Genomic DNA, 25117 nt, shown 5'->3' with positions numbered 1-25117 from the left:
CCATCTGAAGATCCCTTTCAGTTCTTAGCTGAATTCTTGCAGATCTGTGATACTGTTAAGACTAATGGAGTAGATCCTGAAGTCTACAGGCTCATGCTTTTCCCATTTGCTGTAAGAGACAGAGCTAGAATATGGTTGGACTCTCAACCTAAAGATAGCCTGAACTCTTGGGATAAGCTGGTCACGGCTTTCTTAGCCAAGTTCTTTCCTCCTCAAAAGCTGAGCAAGCTTAGAGCGGATGTTCAAACCTTTAGACAGAAAGAAGGTGAATCCCTCTATGAAGCTTGGGAAAGGTACAAGCAGCTGACCAAAAAGTGTCCTTCTGACATGCTTTCAAAATGGACCATCCTGGATATATTCTATGATGGTTTATCTGAGCTATCAAAGATGTCATTGGATACTTCTGCAGGTGGATCCATTCACCTAAAGAAAACGCCTGCAGAAGCTCAAGAACTCATTGACATGGTTGCTAATAACCAGTTCATGTACACTTCTGAGAGGAATCCTGTGAATAATGGGACGCCTATGAAGAAGGGAGTTCTTGAAATTGATACTCTGAATGCCATATTGGCTCAGAACAAAATATTGACTCAGCAAGTCAATATGATTTCTCAGAGTCTGAATGGAATGCAAGCTGCATCCAACAGTACTCAAGAGGCATCTTCTGAAGAAGAAGCTTATGATCCTGAGAACCTTGCAATAGCAGAGGTGAATTACTTAGGTGAACCTTATGGAAACACCTATAACTCATCATGGAGAAATCATCCAAATTTCTCATGGAAGGATCAAAAGCCTCAACAAGGCTTTAATAATGGTGGAAGAAACAGGTTTAGCAATAGCAAGCCTTTTCCATCATCCACTCAGCAACAGACAGAGAATTCTGAGCAGAATCCATCTAGCTTAGCAAATTTAGTCTCTGATCTATCTAAGGCCACTGTGAGTTTCATGAATGAAACAAGGTCTTCCATTAGAAATTTGGAAGCACAAGTGGGCCAGCTGAGTAAAAGGATCACTGAAATCCCTCCTAGTACTCTCCCAAGCAATACAGAAGAGAATCCAAAAGGAGAGTGCAAGGCCATTGACATAACCAAAATGGCCGAACCCAAAGAGGGAGAGGAGGACGTGAATCCCAAGGGGGAAGACCCCCTGGGACGTCCAGTGATCAATAAGGAGCTTCCCTCTGAGGAACCAAAGGAATCTGAGACTCATCTAGAGACCATAGAGATTCCATTGAACCTCCTTATGCCATTCATGAGCTCTGATGAGTATTCCTCTTCTGAAGAGAATGAGGATGTTACTGAAGAGCAAACTGCCAAGTTTCTTGGTGCAATCATGAAGCTGAATGCCAAATTATTTGGTATTGAGACTTGGGAAGATGAACCTCCCTTGTTCACCAATGAACAAAGTGATCTGGATCAACTGACATTGCCTCAGAAGAGACAGGATCCTGGAAAGTTCATAATACCTTGTACCATAGGCACCATGATCTTTAAGGCTCTGTGTGATCTTGGTTCAGGGATAAACCTCATGCCCTTCTCTGTAATAGAGAAACTGGGAATCTATGGGGTGCAAGCTTCTAAAATCTCATTAGAGATGGTAGATAATTCAAGAAAACAGGCTTATGGACAAGTAGAGGACGTGTTAGTAAAGGTTGAAGGCCTTTACATCCCTGCTGATTTCATAGTCTTAGATATTGGAAAGGAAGAGGATGAATCCATCATCCTAGGAAGACCTTTCCTAGCCACAGCAAGAGCTGTGATTGATGTGGACAAAGGAGAATTGATCCTTCAAATAAATGAGGACAACCTTGTGTTTACAACTCAAGGATCTCTCTCTGCATCCATGGAGAGGAAGCATAAAAAGCTTCTCTCAAAGCAGAGTCAACCAAAGCCCCCACAGTCAAACTCTAAGTTTGGTGTTGGGAGGCCACAACCAAACTCTAAGTTTGGTGTCAAACCCCCATATCCAAACTCTAAGTTTGGTGTTGGGAGGTCTCAACAGAACTCTGCACATCTGTGAGGCTCCATGAGGGCCCACTGTCAAGCTATTGACATTAAAGAAGCGCTTGTTGGGAGGCAACCCAATTTTTATTTATCTAACTATATTTTTCTTAGTTATATGTCTTTATAGGTTCATGATCATGTGGAGTCACAAAATAAATATAAAAATTGAAAACGGAATCAAAAACAGCAGAAGAAAAATCACACCCTGGAGGAAGCATCTGCCTGGCGTTCAACGCCAGAACAGAGCATGGTTCTGGCGCTGAACGCCTAAAATGGGCATCATCTAGGCGCTGAACGCCAGAATTGCACCCTGGAGAGGAGCTGGCGCTGAACGCCTAGAACAAGCATGGTTCTAGTGTTCAACGCCAGAAATGGGCAACAAATGGGCGTTGAACGCCCAAAATGGGCACCAACCTGGCGCTGAACGCCCAGAGTTGTGTGCAAGGGCATTTTACATGCCTAATTTGGTGCAAGGTTGTGAATCCTTGAACACCTCAGGATCTGTGGACCCCACAGGATCATCTCAAGATCTGTGGACCCCACAGGATCCCCACCTACCTCCACTCACTCTCTTCTCTCTTCTCAATCATCCTCTATTCCCAATAAACACTCTTCCCCAAAAGCCTTCACCTATCACCTCCATCACTCTTCCCTATTAACCCCTCACCACTCACATCCACCCACTCTTCCCCATAAACCTACCCAATAAACTCCACCTACCTTCAAAATTCAAAATCAATTTCCCACCCAAACCCACCCATATGGCCGAACCTTAACCCCCCTCCCTTCCCTATATAAAGCCCTCCATTCTTCTTCATTTTCACACAACACAACCCTCTCTTCTCTTCTTGGCCGAAACACACCCCCCACCTCTCCATATTTTCTTCTTCTTCTTCATCTATTCTTTCTTCTCTTGCTCGAGGGCGAGCAATATTCTAAGTTTGGTGTGATAAAAGCATAAGCTTTTTGTTTTTCCATTACCATTGATGGCACCTAAGACCAGAGAATCCTCTAGAAAAGGAAAAGGGAAGACAAAAGCTTCCACCTCCGAGTCATGGGAGATGGAAAGATTCATCTCCAAAGCCCATCAAGACCACTTCTATGATGTTGTGGCCAAGAAGAAGGTGATCCCCGAGGTCCCTTTCAAACTCAAAAGAAATGAGTATCCAGAGATCTGACATGAAATTCAAAGAAGAGGTTGGGAAGTTCTAACAAATCCCATCCAACAAGTCGGCATCCTAATGGTTCAAGAGTTCTATGCCAATGCATGGATCACCAAGAACCATGATCAAAGTAAGAACCCGAATCCAAAGAATTATGTTACAATGGTTTGGGGGAAATACTTGGATTTTAGTCCGGAAAATGTGAGGTTGGCATTTAACTTGCCTATGATGCAAGGAGATGAATGCCCCCTACACTAGAAGGGTCAATGGAAGATTGACTCCAAAGGCAAGCCGGTTCAACTAAGAAGATTGGACCTCAAGCCTGTGGCTAGAGGATGGTTGGAGTTCATCCAATGCTCTATCATCCCCACTAGCAACCGATCTGAAGTTACTGTGGATCGGGCCATCATGATTCATAGCATCATGATTGGAGAGGAAATAGAAGTTCATGAAGTCATCTCTAATGAACTCTACAAAATAGCCGAAAAGTCATCCTCCATGGCAAGGCTAGCTTTTCCTCATCTTATTTGCCATCTATGTTACTCAGCTGGAGCTTTCATAGAAGGAGACATTCCTATTAAGGAAGAGAAGCCCATCACTAAGAAAAAGATGGAGCAAGCAAGAGAGCCCATTCATGGAGCTCAAGAGGCGTATGAAGCTCATCACCATGAGATCCCGGAGATGCCTCAAATGCATTTTCCTCCATAAAACTATTGAGAGCAGATCAACACCTCCCTAGGAGAATTGAGTTCCAACATGGGACAACTAAGGGTGGAACATCAAGAGCACTCCATCATCCTTCATGAAATAAGAGAAGATAAAAAAACAATGAGGGAGGAGCAACAAAGACAAGGAAGAGACATAGAAGAGCTCAAGGACATCATTGGTTCCTCAAGAAGGAAACGCCACCATCACTAAGGTGGATTCATTCCTTGTTCTTATTTCTTCTGTTTTTCGTTTTCTATGTTATGTACTTATCTATGTTTGTGTCTTCATTACATGATCATTAATAGTTAGTAACTTTGTCTTAAAGTTATGAATGTCCTATGAATCCATCACCTCTCTTAAATGAAAAATGTTTTAATTCAAAAGAACAAGAAGTACATGAGTTTTGAATTTATCCTTGAACTTAGTTTAATTATATTGATGTGGTGACAATGCTTCTTGTTTTCTGAATGAATGCTTGAACAGTGCATATGTCTTTTGAAGTTGTTGTTTATGAATGTTAAATATGTTGGCTCTTGAAAGAATGATGACAAGGAGACATGTTATTTGATAATCTGAAAAATCATAAAAATGATTCTTGAAGCAAGAAAAAGCAGCAAAGAACAAAGCTTGCAGAAAAAAAAATAATAGGCGAAAAAAAATTTAGAAAGAAAAAGAAAAAGCAAGCAGAAAAAGCCAAAAGCTCTTAAAACCAAGAGGCAAGAGCAAAAAGCCAATAACCCTTAAAACCAAAAGGCAAGGGTAAATAAAAAGGATCCCAAGGCTTTGAGCATCAGTGGATAGGAGGGCCTAAAGGAATAAAATCCTGGCCTAAGCAGCTAAATCAAGCTGTCCCTAACCATGTGCTTGTGGCGTGAAGGTGTCAAGTGAAAACTTGAGACTGAGCGGTTATAGTCAAGGTCCAAAGCAAAAAAAAAAGAGTGTGCTTAAGAACCCTGGACACCTCTAATTGGGACTCTAGCAAAGCTGAGTCACAATCTGAAAAGGTTCACCCAATTATGTGTCTGTGGCATTTATGTATCCGGTGGTAATACTGGAAAACAAAATGCTTAGGGCCATGGCCAAGACTCATAAAAAAAGCTGTGTTCAAGAATCATCATACTGAACTAGGAGAATCAATAACACCATCTAAACTCTGAGTTCCTATAGAAGCCAATTATTCTGAACATCAATGGATAAAGTGAGATGCCAAAACTATTCAAGAGGCAAAAAGCTATAAGTCCCGCTCATTTAATTGGAGCTATGTTTCTTTGAGAGTTTGGAATTTATAGTATATTCTCTTCTTTTTATCCTATTTGATTTTCAGTTGCTTGGGGACAAGCAACAATTTAAGTTTGGTGTTGTGATGAGCGGATAATTTATACGCTTTTTGGCATTGTTTTCAGTATGTTTTTAGTAGGATCTAGTTACTTTTGGGGAGGTTTTTATTAGTTTTTATGTTAAATTCACATTTCTGGACTTTAGTATGAGTTTGTGTATTTTTCTGTGATTTCAGGTATTTTCTGGCTGAAATTGAGGGACTTGAGCAAAAATCAGATTCAGAGGTTGAAGAAGGACTGCTGATGCTGTTGGATTCTGACCTCCCTGCACTCAAAATGGATTTTCTGGAGCTACAGAACACAAAATGGCGTGCTTCCAATTGCGTTGGAAAGTCGACATCCAGGGCTTTCCAGCAATATATAATAGTCCATACTTTGCCCAAGTTTAAACGACACAAACCGGCTTTCAACGCCAGTCCTTTGCCCAAATCTGGCGTCCAGCGCCAGAAACAAGCTGCAAAGTGGAGTTCAACGCCCAAACTGGCACAAAAGCTAGCGTTCAACTCCAGGAATGACCTCTACACGTGTAACATTCAAGCTCAGTCCAAACACACACCAAGTGGGCCCCAGAAGTGGATTTATGCATCAATTACTTACTTCTGTAAACCCTAGTAGCTAGTTTATTATAAATAGGACTTTTTACTATTGTATTAGACATCCTGGATTGTATTTTGATCCTGTGATCACGTTTTAGGGGCTGGCCATTCGGCCATGCCTGGACCTTTCACTTATGTATTTTCAAACGGTAGAGTTTCTACACTCCATAGATTAAGGTGTGGAGTTCTGCTGTTCCTCAAAGATTAATGCAAAGTATTACTGTTTTCTATTCAATTCATCTTATTTAGCTTCTAAGATATTCATTCGCACTTCAACCTGAATGTGATGAACGTGACAATCATCATCATTCCCTATGAACGCGTGCCTGACAACCACTTCCGTTCTACATTAGATTGAATGAGTATCTCTTAGATCTCTTAATCAGAATCTTCGTGGTGTAAGCTAGAATGATGGCGGCATTCAAGAGAATCCAGAAAGTCTAAACCTTGTCTGTGGTATTCCGAGTAGGATTCAATGATTGATGACTGTGACGAGCTTCAAACTCGCGAGTGCTGGGCGTAGTGACAGACGCAAAAGGATAGTAAATCATATTCCAGCATGATCGGGAACCTCAGATGATTAGCCGTGCCGTGACAGCGCATCTTGGACCATTTTCACAAGAGGAGGGGATGTAGCCATTGACAACGGTGATGCCCTTGCATAAAGCCAGCCATGGAAAGGAGTAAGACTGATTGGATGAAGACAGCAGGAAAGCAGAGGTTCAGAGGAACGAATGCATCTCCATACGCTTATCTGAAATTCTCACCAATGATTTACATAAGTATTTCTATCCTTCTTTTATTATTTAATTTTGAAAACCCCATTACTATTTTATATCCGCCTGACTGAGATTTACAACGTGACCATAGCTTGCTTCATACCAACAATCTCCGTGGGATTCGACCCTTACTCACGTAAGGTATTACTTGGACGACCCAGTGCACTTGCTGGTTAGTTGTGCGAAGTTGTGAACCATGGTATTGGCATCATGTTTTTGGCGCCATTGCCAGGGAAAGAAAGAGCAATGAATTTTACATAATCAAAGTGTAATCACAATTTTGTCCACCAGTATACATTTGGTCAAATGAGCTAATAAATTGAATCTTTAATTAACCCAAGCTCCAACCCAACTTGTATATTTTTAATGTAATCTTAAAGTTCATACCTAGCTACCCAGAATTCCCTTTTTCAATCCGTACTCATGTATCAACTTTGTATTTGATTCTATCATATGTGCATTGATCTTTGAATTCTGAATCTAACATTGGGGTAATTTTGTCCCCTTATTTATTTATTTATATTTTTATATATTTTTTTATTTTTTTATTTTTTTTATTTTTTTATTTTTTTATTTTTTTAACATTAAAATAAATATAGCTTATCAATGCACATAGATTTTTAATTCTTATAGTTTCACATGAGTAGGTATCCAAATTTCCATTACATTCTCATGACACATTCCTTTAACAACTTTTGTTCCCACAATTTCCCATACTTAACTAGCACACACAATTCTATCTTAAGCTAACCAAAGATTCAATTTGGGATATACAATTGTTTTTCAGCTTAAGGTTAGTAATGTGGTAAAATATAGAACAAATAGGATTTAAAGGCTCAAAGTGGTTAACAAAGGTAATTGAAAAGGGTAGGCTTAATTTGGATAAGTGAGTTTAAATAAATAATGGCCTCAATCATGTGCAAGCATGCAAATATAATAAATATTTGACATATAAGATAAAACAAAATATAGATTACAATCATAGAGAAGTAAACACACAAGGATGAAATAATTATGGTTAAATAATGTAACCATACATAAAGGCTCAAATCTTTCACAGGTTGTGTGTTCTTTAGCTCAAATATCATGTTCCAAATACAACTCAAGCAAATTTATCATAAAATTTTGAAAAATTAGTGAAATTTTGTTCCAAAGATAGAGTCTTAAAAGAAACTTATTGTCTTTTCAATCAAGTAGAACATGCATGCAACTATCCTTACCTATGCAATTTATTTTATTCTATAAAAGAAAGAAAATCTAACTAAAATATCCTAATTATTGGTGCTAGGGAAAAGAAATTACCTCCGAAAGTCAGGTACTGACCGACCTCCCCATACTTAAGGCTTTGCACCGTCCTTGCTGCCGTCTGTCAGGAATAGGGGTGGGCTGGTGGCAGTATCTCCACAGTCGGGACTATTATGACTCCCTGTGCTGGTAAAAGAAGTGGAGTCTGGGGTATCTGAGTCCCTGAAGTGTCCCTTGAGTAGCTCCTTGAGGTGTTTGAATCGGCGCTTGTTATGGCGCTCTCTCATCTTTTCTTTCTGTTCTTGCCGATACAACCTTTCGATTATCTACTGGAGCAATTCATCAGTTGTAGGTGCTTGTGGTGTTGAAGAAGGATTATCTTCAACTGGAGTAGTAGGAAGGCTTGTAGTGGCTGCTGGGAGTCTGAGGTATTTCCCGTTAGGGACATACTGATCATCCCGTGGAAGCACGGCTTTGGTGTCTCCAGCTCTGTAGGAGACTCCGGCTGCTGAGACAAGATCTGAGACCAAGGCAGGGAAAGGTAAGTTACCCGCAATTTGTACGTGCCCCATAGCATTCTGGATATGTCTTGAGAGATGCAGAGGTTGGTCTGTAAGGATGCACCATAGTAGAACAGCCATGTCCGCAGTGAAGGAGGACTCATGAGTGCTCGGAAAGACATAATGGGACATGATCTGTGCCCAGACGCGAGCCTCCAAGGTAAGTGCTGAAGCCAAGATTTCCTTAGGGCGGGTACGATGGTATCCGTAGATCCAACGGCTGCCAGGTAACGCGATAACTTCGAGAACGGAGTCCCAGTCAAATTGGTACCTCTGGCGCTTAAGTGCGGCTTCTTGGAAGGCGTCCATTCCTTCTGGAATAGGGGGAAGACTCAGAGCTTGCTGAATGGCCTCTTTTGTGATGGGGACTTGCTTCTGCCGAACATAAACAGACTGCAGGGTTGGCATGTAGAAGTTAGAGTAGAACTCAACTACCCAAGAAAGATTGACCTGCCTTGGCTGTCTCCGTAGGAAACCCCATTGTCTTCGTTCAATTTACGGCTCAACAAAGGAAGAAATATTGGACGGGAGGATAAGAAGTTATTCATTGTTATAGTTTCTTTCTGCCAGGATAGGGAACATCTGCTCACAGTAGCGATTGGAAAATCGCGCAGTGTCCTTTGCAGGAAAGGCTTTCTCTTTCTCATCAACCTTTATTATCCTCTTAACTCTTTTTGTTGAGGGCTTGACTGCGGTTGAAGAAGGCTCTGCCATTAATGCTCTTTTAGTTCCTCTTCTTGCTGGTGGTTTGGAAGTAGCTTTCTCTTTTCCTTTCTTGGTGGCCATCCTGAAAGAAGGGAAGAGAAAGTAAATTAAATTCAAAGAGATATACAGCAAGGAAGGAAACAGAAAAGAGGGTGATGGATGCACATTAAGATATACTGACATTATCACATGCTCGCGAGTACATGTAAAAAGCCAACAATGGAAAATAGCTAGTGCATATAAAGACAAGTGACTGCAAGGTGTTTATTGGCATGCCGGCAAAGGGCATGAGTAGCATAGACCAAGCAATACTTTGTAACAAACCATCACGTTTGTATTGACAATTAAATTCAATTAATACAATAGTAAAGGGAAGTTGTGAAAAGCAAGCATTGAATAGTATAACAACATAGAGAAGTGCATAATGCCATTTGAGCTTTTTCACAAACACATAGCATGCATGGTGAATAAGGTATAGAAAATATGAAGGTGAACATGCAAGCAATCCCTTAAATAGAATAAAAATAATTGTCAAACAATTTATAACAATCCACAAGCATATAATGAGGGATAATGACTCAAATAAATTTCTAATACCATGTAAAATGGAAAAGAAGAAGAAGGAAAATATGAATAATGAAAAGAAAAATAATATATAAAATAGTATATAAAATAATAAGAATGATAGAAAAGAGAAGAAAGAAGAAGAAAATAGAACCTTGGTAATGGAGGTGAGAGAGAGAGAGAGTGATAGGTGAGATAGAAGGAAGAAGGGAGAAGGAAGAAATAGGGAGGGAAAAGAAAAATTAGGATTTGGAGGAGAGAAAGATAAGATATGTGGCAATTTTAGGTTGAGCTGTGCGGCGCATGCGACGCGGTCGCGTGGGGCACGCGTTTGCGTGGATGCGCTTCAAGTATGGTGACGCGATCGCGTCGGTCACGTGGTCGTGTGACCCATGTTATGCTTCTGGGGCGAGTGCAGCCTCGCACCAACACAACTCTCTGTTTATTTGCCAAAATTGGGACGGCGCGATCGCGTGAGTGTGCGCCAGAAAATGGATGACGCGCCCGCGTCGGCGACGCGGTCGCGTGATAAGGATTGTGCTTCCAGCACCAATCCAGCATCACTCTCGCACAATATTTCATTGTGCACCCTTTTACGTCGAAAACTCAGGGCACGCGGCCGCGTGGGGCACGCGGTCGCGTGGGAGGCCATGATTCCCATGCGACGCGGTCGCGTGGGTTGATTTGTGCCATTGGCACGCCTCCAACCACGCTCCAGCGTGACTCTCTGTTCATCTTTATTGTTTCTTTACTCTCCTTACGACGCGGACGCGTCGCTGATGCGATCGCGTCGCGTAGCGAAAAATTTTATTTTTTTTTTTGAAAATAAAAACATCTAAATGCAGATGCATGAAAGTACTAAGAAAGAGAAGAGTTATTGAATAGGAAAAACTAAATAAAGAAAAGAACGATCATACTATGGTGGGTTGTCTCCCACCTAGCACTTTGCTTTAACGTCCGTAAGTTGGACGCTCCACTAGCTCAATCTTCTGCTATGTGGGGATCTTCCAAGAGGAAGATCTCAAGCTCCTTGTTTCTCTGCATCTTCTCGCCATGGTATAGCTTCAGGCGTTGTCCATTAACCTTAATAAGTTCAGAGCTTGAAGGATGGCTTAGGTGATAAACTCCATACGGTTCGGCCTTCTCTACTCTGTATGGACCTTCCCATCTTGATCTCAACTTACTTGGCATGAGCCTTAGTCGAGATTTTTAAAGGAGGACTAAATCCCCAGGTTGGAACTCTTTCTTCTTGATGTTTTGATCATGTACAGCCTTCATCTTTTCCTTGTATATTCTGGAGTTTTCATAAGCTTCTAAGCGAAGGCTCTCCAGTTCCTGCAGTTGCAACTTCCTTTCAGCTCCGGCTTTCTCAATTCCTATGTTGCACTCCTTAACTGCCCAAAAAGCTCTGTGTTCTACTTCAACTGGGAGATGACAAGTTTTTCCATAAACCAAGCGGAAAGGACTCATCCCAATGGGTGTCTTGTATGCTGTTCTATATGCCCAGAGTGCATCTTGTAGCCTGGTGCTCCAGTCTTTTCTATGAGGCTTTACTATCTTTTGCAAGATACGCTTAATTTCTCTGTTTGACACCTCGGCTTGCCCATTAGTTTGGGGATGGTAAGCTGTTGCAACTTTATGAATTATCCCATGCTTCTTCAATAATCCTGTCAGTCTCCTGTTACAAAAATGGGTGCCTTGATCGCTCACGATTGCTCGTGGTGATCCGAAGCGACATATAATATGGTTTCTCACAAAGGAAACAACAGTGTTAGCATCATTAGTGCGGGTAGGAATTGCTTCCACCCATTTGGAAACATAATCTACAGCTAACAATATATAAAAATATCCATTAGAATTTGGAAATGGACCCATGAAGTCAATGCCCCAAACATCAAAAATTTCACAGAAAAGCATAATTTGTTGAGGCATTTCATCCCTCCTGGATATATTACCAAATTTCTGGCATGGGAGACAAGATTTACAAAACTCAGCAGTGTCTCTAAAAAGAGTAGGCCACTAGAATCCACAGTCTAAGATCTTTCTAGCTGTTCTTTGAGGACCAAAATGTCCTCCACTCTCAGATGAGTGACAGGCCTCTAAAATGGACTGGAATTCTGATTGAGGCACACAACGTCTAATTACTTGATCAGTGCCACATCTCCATAAATATGGGTCATCCCATATATAATATTTAGACTCGCTTTTCAGCTTGTCTCTTTGATGCTTAGAAAAATTTGGAGGAAATGTGCGGCTAACTAAATAATTAGCAACAGGTGCATACCAAGGGGCTACCTCAGATACTGCTTGCAGGTTATCAAAAGGAAAATTATCATCTATAGGAGTAGAATCATCCTTAATATGCTCAAGGCGACTCAAGTGGCCTGCCACTAAATTCTGATTACCACTCCTATCCTTTATTTCTAAATCAAATTCTTGTAACAGCAGTATCCAACGTATAAGTCTTGGTTTGGACTCCTTTTTAGCTAATAGATACTTTAAAGCTGCATGATCCGAATACACTACTACTCTAGTACCAAGTAAATAAGCTCGGAATTTATCCAGAGCAAAAACAATAGCAAGAAGCTCTTTCTCAGTAGTAGTATAGTTGGACTGGGCAGTGTCTAAAGTCTTAGACGCATAAGCAATAACGAAAGGATCCTTACCTTCACGCTGAGCCAGCGCTGCTCCTACTGCATGGTTGGAAGCATCACACATGATTTCAAATGGCTGGCTCCAGTCTGGTCCTCTTACAATTGGAGCTTGAGTCAGAGCACTCTTCAGCTTATCAAACGCTTGTTTGTAATCCTCACTAAACTCGAACTCAATATCCTTCTGCAATAATCTGGATAAGGGAAGTGCGACCTTACTAAAGTCCTTAATAAATCTCCTGTAAAAACTTGCATGGCCAAGGAACGAACGGACTTCCCTCACAAAAGAGGGGTAAGATAAACTAGAAATAACATTCACCTTTGCTGGGTCTACAGAATTGCCATTATTAGATACCACATATCCTAATACAATTCCTTGTTTTACCATAAAGTGACATTTTTCGAAATTTAATACAAGGTTTGTATTAACACATCTATCTAATACTCTAGATAATCCATCTAAGCAAAGGCTAAAAGAATCACCATAAACGCTAAAATCGTCCATAAAAACCTCCATACAGTCCTCAATAAGATCAGAGAAAAGACTCATCATGCACCTTTGGAAAGTAGCTGGTGCATTGCACAAGCCAAAGGGCATTCTCTTGTAAGCATAAGTCCCAAAAGGACATGTAAAAGTAGTCTTTTCCTGATCCTCAGGAGCTATATGAATTTGGAAATAACCTGTGTAACCATCTAAAAAGAAATAATGTGATTTACTTGACAGGTGATCCAGCATTTGATCACTGAATGGAAGTGGGTAGTGATCTTTATGGGTAGCTTGGTTGAGACGCCTGTAATCAATGCAGACTCTCCAAGCATTCTGAACTCTAGTTGCTATGAGCTCTCCATGCTCATTCTTCACTGTAGTGACTCCAGACTTCTTGGGCACCACTTGTACTGGGCTTACCCATTCACTGTCTGAAATGGGATATATGATACCTGCTTCCAACAGTCTGGTCAATTCCTTTTTGACAACTTCCAAGATGGTGGGATTCAATCTTCTTTGGGGTTGATGGACAGGTCTTGCTCCCTCTTCTAAAAATATTCTGTGCTCACATACTTGAGGGTTGATGCCTACTATGTTTGCCAAGCTCCACCCAATTGCCTTCTTATGCTTCCTCAGCACATCAAGTAACTGCTCTTCTTGTTGAGAAGTAAGTTCCCTTGCAATGATAACTGGATGCCTCTGCTCATCTTCGAGATAAGCATATTTGAGATGCGGAGGGAGGAGTTTTAATTCTAACTTCTGATCATGAGCAGGCTCTGGATTATCTGGAGCTTGTGAAAATGACGAAGTGCCCTTATTGTCAGTTAAGAGGGTCCCCACACTTGGACCTTGTCCAGTGTGCCTCTCTTCTAACTCTTCCTTGTGAACTTCAGCTACACTTTCATCTATGACATCACACTGAAAGATAGAATGATCTTCTGGGGGGTTGTCAATGACTCCATTCAGATTGAAGATTACTATGCGGCCATCTATTTCAAAGGAGTATGTTCCTGAAAAGGCATCCAATTTGAATTTTGATGTCTTCAGGAATGGTCTTCCAAGTAGGATTGATGATGGCTTATCTGAATCATTATGGGGCATCTCCAAGATATAAAAATCAGTGGGAAATGTAAGCCCTTTAATGTTCACTAAAACATCTTCAGCAACTCCAGCCACTGTAATAATGCTTTTATCTGCTAACACAAAACGAGCTGCCGACCTTTTTAAGGGAGGGAGCCTCAAAATATCATATATAGACAAAGGCATTATACTGACACATGGTCCTAAATCACACATGCAATCATAAATTACTACACCACCAATAGTACAACTAACTATACAAGGACCTGGATCACTACATTTTTCAGGTAATCCTCCCATTAAAGCAGATATAAAACTACCTAAAGTAATAGTTTCTAATTCATTAATTTTGTCTTTATGGATACATAAGTCTTTTAGAAACTTTGCATATTTAGGTACCTGCTGAATAACATCAAAAAGAGGAACAGTTACCTCAACCTTTTTGAATATTTCTACCATTTTGGGGTCGGGTTCCAGCTGCTTCCTGGGCTTCTTTGCAAGTTGTGGAAATGGAATAGGAGTAGTGTTTTCTATGGTGTCTGCTCCTTTTGGTGCTTCCTCCTATGGTTGAGCTATTTCTTCTTCAGCTATGTCCTGTATGTCCTCTTTCTCTTCAACATCTTCTATTTCTACTACCTCTTCAGCTGAGGTGTGTTCTGGTGGGCTTGGTTCCTCCTGATTCCTCTCCTGCAGTGTGGTTCCAGACCTTAGGGTGATGGCATTAATGCCTCCCTTTGGATTGGGTAATGGTTGAGAGGGGATTCCAGTTGAGCTTGAAGGTTGGTTACTGGAATTTTGCGTTGATCCAATCTGTGACATAAGAGCTTGCAAAGTATAGGTGAGACCATTCAGACTGGCATTAATACTATTCATGATGTTATTTTCCATGGTCTGTTGTCTTCGCTCAAAAGATTGTAGTAGCTCTTCATTAGGAGATAAAGAAGAATGAGTAAATTGAGAGGTCTGCTGTTGATTGTTCTATGGTCCTTGGTTTTGCCTCAGGTGAGGTACTCTGTAAGGTTGATTCTGCTGCCTGTTGTTGTTATTATTCCACCTCTGATTTCTCTGATTATCTCGGCCTCCTCTGTTATTGTTGTCACTCCAATTCTGGTTAGAATTGTCCTGCCATCCATGGTTATTATTTCCACTTTGATTGTACCCTTGGTTGGGGCGGTCATAGAAGTTATGAGTGGATGCCACCATGTTGTTTTCTTGTTGGAGCTGTGGGCATTCATCAGTGTAATGGCTATAATCAGCACAGATTCTGCAAATTCTTTGCGGGACTAATTGTTGGTTTTGCTGTGGCGAAGGAGGTTGAGCTTGCTGAGCTTGTTGTTGATTCAATTGCATCTGTTTCAGCAAGTTGGTCATCTCACATATACTCTGAGCTAGAGCAGCAGTCTCTCTGCTAGAGGATACTTCCGCAACGGCTTTTGAACGGCCTTGCTTTTGTTTGTGGTTCCTAGTAGATTTAGCTAAATCACTGATCAATTGCCAAGCCTCATCAGTGGTCTTGTACTTCTTCATAGACCCATTGCTAGCACTTTCCAATGTAGTCTTATCTTGGGGCCTCATGCCCTGTGTGATATAGCTAAGTAATACTATCTTGTCAATCATGTGGTGGGGGCATTCTTCCAGAAGATTATTGAAGCGCTCCTAATATTCAAAGAGAGTCTCATTGTCATCCTGAACAATTGTGGAAATATCCTTCCTCAGTTTATCAGTAACTTCAGATGGAAAGAATTTCTCCAAAAACTCCTTTCTGAGTGTATCCCAGTTGGATACATTTGCTAGAGGTTGAGTGTAGTACCACTCTCTTACTTTTCCCTCAAGAGAAAACGGGAAAGCTTTCAGCAAAATTGAAGTTTCATCAGTACCATCACGCCTGACAGTAGAACAGGCTGCTTGGAAATCTCTCAAGTGCTTGATAGGCTCTTGAGCAGGTAGGCCATGAAACTTGGGCATCAAATTTAGCAGTGCGATCTTTATTTCAAAATCTGTAGCTACCGCTGGATGATGCGCTTGAAACGGTTGCATTGTAAAATCAGGGGCTCCTTCCTCCTGGATGGTAACTCTCCTAGCTGCCATGTCTTCTGCACATAAAACAACCGAATCAGTAGAACGGGGGCTGGTTTCTTCCTCAAGTTCACTTTTAGATCCGCCCTCAGAGTGGACTAACCGACGTTGTTCTCGCCTTATTCGTGAAATAGTCCTTTCAATTTCAGGATCGAATATTAGCAAGCGCGGATCAGGAAGTGAACGCGTCATTTGATGAAAGAAACATGCAGCTCATAGTAGCAAAATAAAATAAAATACAAATAAATAAATTCTAATTAATAACTTTAGCACTCTATTGCAACTCCCCGGCAACGGCGCCAAAAATTGATGAGGCACAGAAGTTGGTGAATTAAAAATTATTAAAATAGTTATGTTGCAAGTATAGTTCTTAACTCACCGAAAATCTGCCTATCAATTTAGAAATATGTCACAGAGAGTTTAAATTAAAAATTACTGGGAATTTAAGTCCCAGGTCGTCTCCCAACGAGTTGCAGAAAAGTGTGCTATTTTATTAATCAGATGTTCCAAAAAGATGAGTTAAGTAGGTGAAAAATTAAATTGAGAAAATTCAAATAATATGAATAAAAGCCTTGACTGGGAGTTGATTAGTTGGAATCTCTATTATTGATGGGATGATTTCAAGATTAATTTATAATTAATGGTTGTTCTGTTTAGTTATCCTTTACTAGGTAAAGGAAAGTCAAACAAGTTGGAATGCTAGATCTGTTCACGAGTTGCAACCCACTTAGTTCAAAGGGATTGGTGTTAGTGATTGATAACAATCCAACAGTTAACCCAATTACAATTTTTTTTTCAATCCTTCCAACTCAAGAGTTCCTTTCAATCAACTCCCCATCAAGTGAGGGAACTACTCACTCATTGTAAATAATAAATCCATAACACATGAAAGGGAATTAAAAGAAGACATGATTATTGGAATGGAAAATAAATTAAAATGGAAGAAATAATCCTTGTATTAAATACATGAAAGTATTCAAATGACAAAATTGAACAAAGCAAAGAACATGGAAGAATAAAACCAAGTTAAGAGAACGAACTAGAATGACGACGTCTTGATGAGGAAATAACTCTTCTCAATATTCCAATGCTAAGACCAATTGAAAATTAAAATTCTTAAACCTAGAGAGAAAAAAACCCGAAGGAGTAAAACTAGATCTAAAACTGAAAACTGTGTAGAATGAATGTTGTTCTTTTGTCTCTGCATATTTTCTGGCTCTAGTTTGCTGTTCCGGGCCGAAAACTGGGTCGAAATAAGGTCCAAAATCGCCCCCAGCGAATTCTGCAGATTATGCAGATTGCACATTTCACGCGATCACATCATCCATGCGGACGCGTCATTCGCGCTTTTCCTTGCCACGCGTTCGCGTCGTCCACGCTACCGCGTCGCTTGAGCTTTTCCAATCCGCGCGGCCGCATGAGTCATGCAGCCGCGTCACTGCGATTTGCTCTCCTTCACGCGGTCGCGTGAGCCATGCGACCGCATCACTTCTCGCTGGTTATCTCCTCAAATTCTTGTGTTCATTCTATTTTTGCTATCATCCTTTCCAATCTCCAACTCATTCATGCCTTATAAAGTCTGAAACACTCAACACACAGATCACGGCATCGAATGGAATAAAAGGAGAATTAAAAATACATAATTAAAGTCTCTAGGAAGCAGTTTTCGAACATGTTATAAATTCAAGAAGGAATTATAATTTCATGCTAATTTAATGAATAAGTGGGTAAGGATCATGATAAAACCACACAATCAAACACAATATAAACCATAAAATAGTGGTTTATCAATTATCTTGAAGAGCTTATTTACTTTTGACCAAGTGGACAAGAATCATATAGCTGCATTCACATATATAGGTTGCATTGCAGTGCATGAGTTTTACATGTTCCTACTCATTCATTTTATCTCCTTCAACTAAGCATGATGCTAATGTTTAAGTGTGGGGAGGTTGATAAACCATTATTTTATGGTTTATATTGTGTTTACTTGTGTGGTTTTATCAAATCTTTACCCACTTATTCATTAAATTAGCATGTATTTACAATTCCTTCCTAGAATTACCCCATGGTTGAAAAATTGCTTCCTAGAGATTTTTCATTATGTATTTTAATTCTCCTTTATTCCATTCGATGCCGTGATCTGTGTGTTAAGTGTTTCAGGCTTTATAGGGCATGAATGACTTGGAGATTGGAAAGGAGGCTTGCAAAAATGGAATGAACACAAGAAATTAAGGAGATGACCAGCGAGAAGTGACGCGGACGCATGACTCACGCGACCGTGTGAAATAGAGGAAATTGCAGTGACACGCCCGCGTGCCTGACGCGAACGCATGGAATGGAAACTGCACAAGTGACGTGAAGGCGTGGACGACGCGCACGCGTGGCAAGGCAAGACGCTGGATGATGCGAACGCGTGGATGACGCGATCGCGTGACGTGCGCGATCTGGAGAATCTGCAAAATTCGCTGGGGCGATTTTGGGCCCTGTTTTGACCCAGTTTTCAACCCAGAAAAGCAGATTAGAGCCAGGGAACAAGCAGAGACCAAAAACAACATTCATTCCGCATAATTTTAGTTTTAGATCTGATTTTACTCCTCCTCTAGGTTTTCTCTCTACACATTCATATTTCTTAGGATTTTGATTTTATTGCTTTTTGGATTGGGATATTGAGAAGAGTTATTACCTCTGTCAAGACTTCATCATTCTAGTTTGTTTCCTTACTTGTCACTTACTCTTTCATATCCTTATTTTATTCAGAGTTACTATTAGACTATTTTTAGAATTTATTAATACAAGAACTATTTTTATTTTTATTGATTTCTTTGATTATTATTTATCATGTCTTTCTTTATTTTCCCTTCTTATTTCATGAATTTCACAATCATAATGAGCGAGTAGTTCCATAACTTGATTGGGAGTTGATTGAAAGGAGGACCTTGAGTTGGATGCTCAAGAGTAAAATTATAATTGGGATTAGCGTTGGGTTGCTATATAATCACTAACACTAACCCTTCCCAAGGGAGAGGATTAGAACTTGTAAATTGAAACTGATTCCAACTTGCTTGACTTTCCTTTATCCGGTAAAGGATAACTGAGCAGACAACTTTCAATTATCAATTGATCTTGAGAGAACTCCATCAAGGATAGGGCTTCCAGCTAATCTACTCCCGGTCAAGGTTTTTATTTAAATTACATAATTTCTCTGATTTAAATTTCCTATTTATCAACTCAAACCATTTTAGATAACATCTGATTAATAAAATAGCACACATTTCTGCAACTCGTTGGGAGACGACCTGGGATTCATACTCCCAATATTTTAATTCTAATTTTGTGATAACCCTTTTTAAATTGATAAGCGGAATTTTGGTTGGTTGAGAACCATACTTGCAACGCATCTCTTATAATAATTTCTTAACTTGCCAATTTTTGCCACGTCAATTTTTGGCGCCGTTGCCGAGGAGTTGCAATAGAGTGCTAAGTTATTGATTGGAATTTATTTATTTGCATTTTATTTTATTTTGCTACTATGAGCTACATGTTTCTTTCGTTAAATGACGTGTTCCCTTCCTGATCCAAGCTTGCCAGTATTTGATCCTGAGATCGAAAGAACTATTTCACGTATAAGGCAAGCTCGGCGTCGGTTAGTCCTCTCCAAGGGCGAATCTGAAACGTCACTTGAGGAAGAAACAAGCTCCCTTTCTACTGATTCAGTTGATTTACGTGTAGGTGACATGGCAGCACCTAGGAGAGTTACTATCCAGGAGGCGGGAGCCCCTGATTTCACACTGCAACCGTTTCAAGCGCATCACCCAGCGGTGGCTACAGATTTTGAAATAAAGACTGCACTACTCAACTTGATGCCTAAGTTTCATGGCTTACCTGCTCAAGAGCCTATCAAGCATCTTAGGGATTTCCAAGCAGCCTGTTCTACTATCAGGCATGATGGTGCAGATGAAACTTCTATTCTGTTCAAAGCCTTCCCATTCTCTCTTGAGGGAAAGGCGAGAGAGTGGTACTACGCTCAACCCACAGCAACTGTTTCTGACTGGGATACGCTTAGAAGAGAATTTTTGGAAAAATTCTTTCCAGCTGAAGTTACTGATAAACTGAGGAAAGACATTTCCATGATTGTTCAGGATGAGTCTGAGACTCTCTACGAATATTGGGAGCACATCAACAATCTTCTGGAAGCATGCCCTCACTATATGATTGACAAGATAGTGTTGCTCGGCTACGTCACACAGGGCATGAGGCCCCAAGATAAGAACACATTGGAAAGTGCTAGCAATGGGTCTATGAAAAAGTACAAGACCACTGATGAGGCATGACAATTGATCAGCGACTTGGCTGAATCTACTAGGAATCACAGGCAGAAACAAAGCCGGTCAAAAGCTGTTGCAGAAGTATCCTCTAGCAAAGAGACTGCTGCTCTAACTCAGAGTATCTGTGAAATGACCAACTTACTGAAGCAGATGCAGTTGAGTCAACAACAAGCTCAGCAAGCTCAGCCCTTCCCACCACAGCAAAGCCAACAGTTAGTCCCACAGAGAGTGTGCGAGATTTGTGCTGATTATAGCCATTATACTAATGAATGTCTGCAGCTCCAGCAGGAAGACAACACTGTAGCAGCCACTCATAACTTTTATGACCACCCCAATCAAGGATACAATCAAGGTGGCAGCTATAACCATGGATGGCAGGACAATTCAAACCAAGGTTGGAGAGATAATTCTAACCAGGGCTAGAGGGACAATAATAACAGAGGAGGCAGAGACAATCAGGGAAATCAGAGGTGGAATAATAACAACAATAGACAGCAGAACCAGAACCAGCCTTACAGAGCACCTCACCTGAGGCAATTCCAAGGACCACAGCACAACCAACAGCAGACCTCTCAGATCACTTATCCCTCTTCATCTTCTAAGGATGAGTTACTACAATCTATTGATCGGAGATAGCAGGTCATGGAAAACAACCTTACTTCTACTCTAAATGGTCTGAACTCTACCTTGCAAGCTCTTGTATCACAGATTGGATCACTAAATAACTCCAACAACCAGCCTTTGAGCTCCAGTGGAATCCCCTCTCAATCATTGCCCAATCCAAAGGGTGGCATCAATGCCATCACCCTAAGGTCCGGAACCACACTGCAAGAGATGAATCAGGAGGAGCCAATCCCATCAGAACACGCCTCAGCTGAAGAGGTGGTGGAAGTAGAGGATACTAAAGAGGAAGAGGACATACAAGACATGGTTGAAGAAGAAGAAGCTCAACCACAGAAGGAAGCACCAAAGGATGCAGACACTGCAGAAAATGCCCCTCCTATTCCATTTCCTCAAATTGCAAGGAAGTCCAGAAAGCAGATGGAACTTGATCCCAAAATGGTAGAAATATTCAAAAAGGTTGAGGTAACTGTTCCCCTTTTTGATGTTATTCAGCAAGTACCTAAGTATGTAAAGTTTCTAAAAGATTTATGTATACATAAAGACAAAATTAATGAATTAGAAACTATTTCTTTAGGTAGTTCTATATCTGCTTTAATGGGAGGTATACCTGAAAAGTGTAGTGATCCAGGTCCATGTATGGTTAATTGTACTATTGGTGGTGTGATATTTTCTGACTGCATGTGTGATTTAGGAGCATGTGTTAGTATAATGCTTTTGTCTATATATGATACTTTGAGGCTCCCTCCCTAAAAAAGGTCGGCAACTCGTTTTGTGTTAGCAGATAAAAGCATAATTACAGTGGTTGGAATTACTGAAGATGTATTAATGAGCATTAAGGAGCTCACATTTCCCATTGACTTCTATATCCTGGAAATGCTCCCTAATAACTCAAGAAGGTCATCATCAATCCTGCTTGGAAGACCATTCCTGAAGACTTCAAAGTTCAAGCTGGACGCATTTTCTAGAATTTATTCCTTTGAAATAGATGGCAGAATAGTAAAATTCAGTTTAAATGGAGCTATGGAGCACCCTCTGGATGACCTTTCTATCTCCCAGTGTGACATCATAGATGAAACCGTGGCTGAAGTTCACCAGGAGGAGTTAGAAGAGAAGTACACAAGACAAGGTCTAAGTGTGGGGACACTTTTAGAGGACAATGAGGGTACTTTGCCATTATCACCAGCCCCAGATAATCCAGAGCCTGACCATGAACTGAAACTATAATTAAAGCCCCTCCCTCCACACCTCAAGTATGCTTACCTTGAGGACAAGCAGAAGTTTCCAGTTATCATTGCAAGGAAACTCACTTCCCAACAAGAAGCACAGCTACTCAGTGTGTTGAGCAAACACAGAAAAGCAATTGGATGGAGCTTGGCAGACATAGAAGGCATCAACCCTCAAGTTTGTGAACACAGAATATTTTTAGAAGAGGGAGCTAGGCCTGTTCGTCAATCCCAGAGAAGACTGAATCCCACTATCTTGGAGGTTGTCAAAAAGGAAGTGACCAGACTACTTGAGGCGGATATCATCTATCCCATCTCAGACAGTGAATGGGTAAGCCCAGTACAAGTGGTACCCAAGAAGTCTGGAGTCACTAGAGTGAAGAATGAGCATGGAGAGCTCATAGCAACCAGAGTACAGAATGCCTGGAGGGTCTGCATTGATTACAGGTGCCTCAACCAGGCCACTCGTGAGGATCACTACCCCCTTCCATTCATTGATCAAATGCTGGATCGCCTGTTAGGTAAATCACATTATTGCTTTTTAGTTGGTTACACAGGCTATTTCCAAATTCATATAGCTCCTGAAGATCAGGAAAAGACTACTTTTACATGTCCTTTTGGCAGTTATGCTTATAAGAGAATGCCCTTTGTCTTGTGCAATGCACCAGCTACTTTCCAAAGGTGCATGATGAGTCTTTTCTCTGACCTTATTGAGGACTGTATGAAGGTTTTCATGGATGATTTTAGCGTTTATGGTGATTCCTTTAGCCTTTGCTTAGATAGTTTATCTAGAGTATTAGATAGATGTGTCAGCACAAACCTTGTATTGAATTTTGAAAAATGTCACTTTATGGTAAAACAAGGGATTATACTAGGACATATTGTGTCTAATACTGGCATTTCTGTAGATCCAGCAAAGGTGGATGTTATTTCTAGTTTACCTTACCCCTCCTCTGTGAGGAAAGTCCGTTCGTTCCTTGGCCATGTAGGTTTTTACCAGAGATTCATCAAGGACTTTAGTAAGGTAGCACTGCCCTTATCTAGACTACTACAGAAGGATATTGAGTTCGAGTTCAGTGAGAATTGCAAACAAGCATTTGATAAGCTAAAGACTGCCCTGACTCCAGCTCCAATTGTGAGAGGACCAGACTGGAGCCAGCCATTTGAAATCATGTGCGATGCTTCTAACCAGGCAGTAGGAGCAGCACTGGCTCAGCGTGAAGGTAAGGATTCTTTTGTAATTGCTTATGCATCTAAGACTTTAGACACAACTCAGTTTAATTACACTACTACTGAGAAAGAGCTTCTTGCTATTGTTTTTTCTCTGGATAAATTTTGAGCCTATTTACTTGGTACTAAAGTAGTAGTGTACTCAGACCACGCAGCTCTAAAGTATTTATTAGCTAAAAAGGAGTCCAAACTAAGGCTTATACATTGGATACTGCTACTACAAGAATTTGATTTAGAAATTAAGGATAGGAGTGGTAACCAGAATCTAGTGGCAGACCAGTTGAGTCGCCTTGAGCACATTAAGGATACCGCCACTCCTATAAATGATAATTTCCCGTTTGATAACTTACAAAGTATCTGAAGTAGTCCCTTGGTATGCGCTTGTAGCTAATTATCTAGTTAGTCGCACTTTTCCTCCAAACTTTACTAAGCATCAAAGAGACAAGCTGAAAAGCGAGTCCAAATATTATATATGGGATGACCCATATTTATGGAGATGTGGCGCTGACTAGGTAATCAGAAGGTGTGTGCCTCAATTAGAATTCCAGTCCATTTTAGAGGCCTGCCACTCATCTGAGAGTGGAGGACATTTTGGCCCTCAAAGAACAGCTAGGAAAATTTTAGACTCTGGATTCTGGTGGCCTACTCTTTTTAAAGACGCTGCTGAATTTTGTAATCTTGTTCCCCATGCCAAAAGTTTGGTAATATATCCAAGAGGGATGAGATGCCTCAACAGATTATGCTTTTCTGTGAAATTTTTTATGTTTGGGGCATTGACTTCATGGGTCCATTTCCAAATTCTAATGGTCATTTTTATATATTGTTAGTTGTAGATTACGTTTCTAAATGGGTGGAAGCAATTTCTACCCGCACTGATGATGCTAACACTGTTGTTTCCTTTGTTAGAAACCACATTATTTATTGCTTTGGATCACCACGAGCAATCGTGAGCGATCAAGGCACCCATTTCTGTAACAGGAAACTAACAGGATTACTGAAGAAGTATGGGATAGTTCATAAAGTGGCAACAGCCTACCATCCCCAGACTAATGGGCAAGCTGAGGTATCTAACCTAGAGATAAAGAGTATATTGCAGAAGATAGTCAAACCTCATAGAAGAGACTGGAGCACCAGACTACAAGATGCACTCTGGGCATACAAAACAGCATATAAGACACCCATTGGGATGAGTCCCTTCCGCTTAGTTTACGGAAAATCCTGTCACCTCCCAGTTGAGGTAGAGCACAAAGCCTTTTGGGCAGTAAAGGAGTGTAATATGGTATTTGAGAAAGCCGGAGTTGAAAAGAAGTTGCAACTGCAAGAATTAGAAAGCCTTCGCCTAGAAGCTTATGAGAACTCAAGGTTGTACAAGGAAAATATGAAGGCTGTGCATGATAAGCACATCAAGAGGAGAGAGTTCCAACCTGGGGACTTTGTCCTCCTTTACAACTCTAAACTGGGGCTCATGCCAGGCAAGTTGAGATCAAGATGGGAAGGTCCATATAGAGTAGAGAAGGCTGAGCCATACGGAGTCTTCCATCTGAGTCATCCTTCAAGTTCTGATTTCATCAAAGTTAATGGGCATCGCTTAAAGATATATCATGATGAAAAGGCGACGAAACCCAAGGAGCTAGAGATCTTCCTCTTGGAGGATCCATCCACAGCAGAAGACTGAGCTAGTGGAGCGTCCAACTTAAGGACGTTAAAGCAAAGTGCTAGGTGGGAGACAACCCACCATAGTATGATCGTTCCTTTATC

The 25117-nt window shown here is 40.8% G+C and overlaps 1 non-coding gene across 1 annotated transcript; it reads right to left on the bottom strand.

Annotated features, from left to right (window-relative positions):
- Positions 1–225: 225 nt before the first annotated feature.
- On the bottom strand, positions 226–333 carry LOC112768052 (small nucleolar RNA R71). The gene has a single exon (XR_003185491.1). It is a non-coding gene; the product is annotated as a small nucleolar RNA R71 (small nucleolar RNA).
- Between the last annotated feature and the right edge of the window lie 24784 nt (positions 334–25117).

The sequence above is a fragment of the Arachis hypogaea genome, chromosome 17 (assembly GCF_003086295.3).
Source record: "Arachis hypogaea cultivar Tifrunner chromosome 17, arahy.Tifrunner.gnm2.J5K5, whole genome shotgun sequence".
NCBI classification, from domain to species: Eukaryota; Viridiplantae; Streptophyta; class Magnoliopsida; order Fabales; family Fabaceae; genus Arachis; species Arachis hypogaea.
The sequence above is the reverse complement of the archived record's forward strand: the minus strand, read 5'-3'. Positions and strand labels throughout refer to the sequence as shown.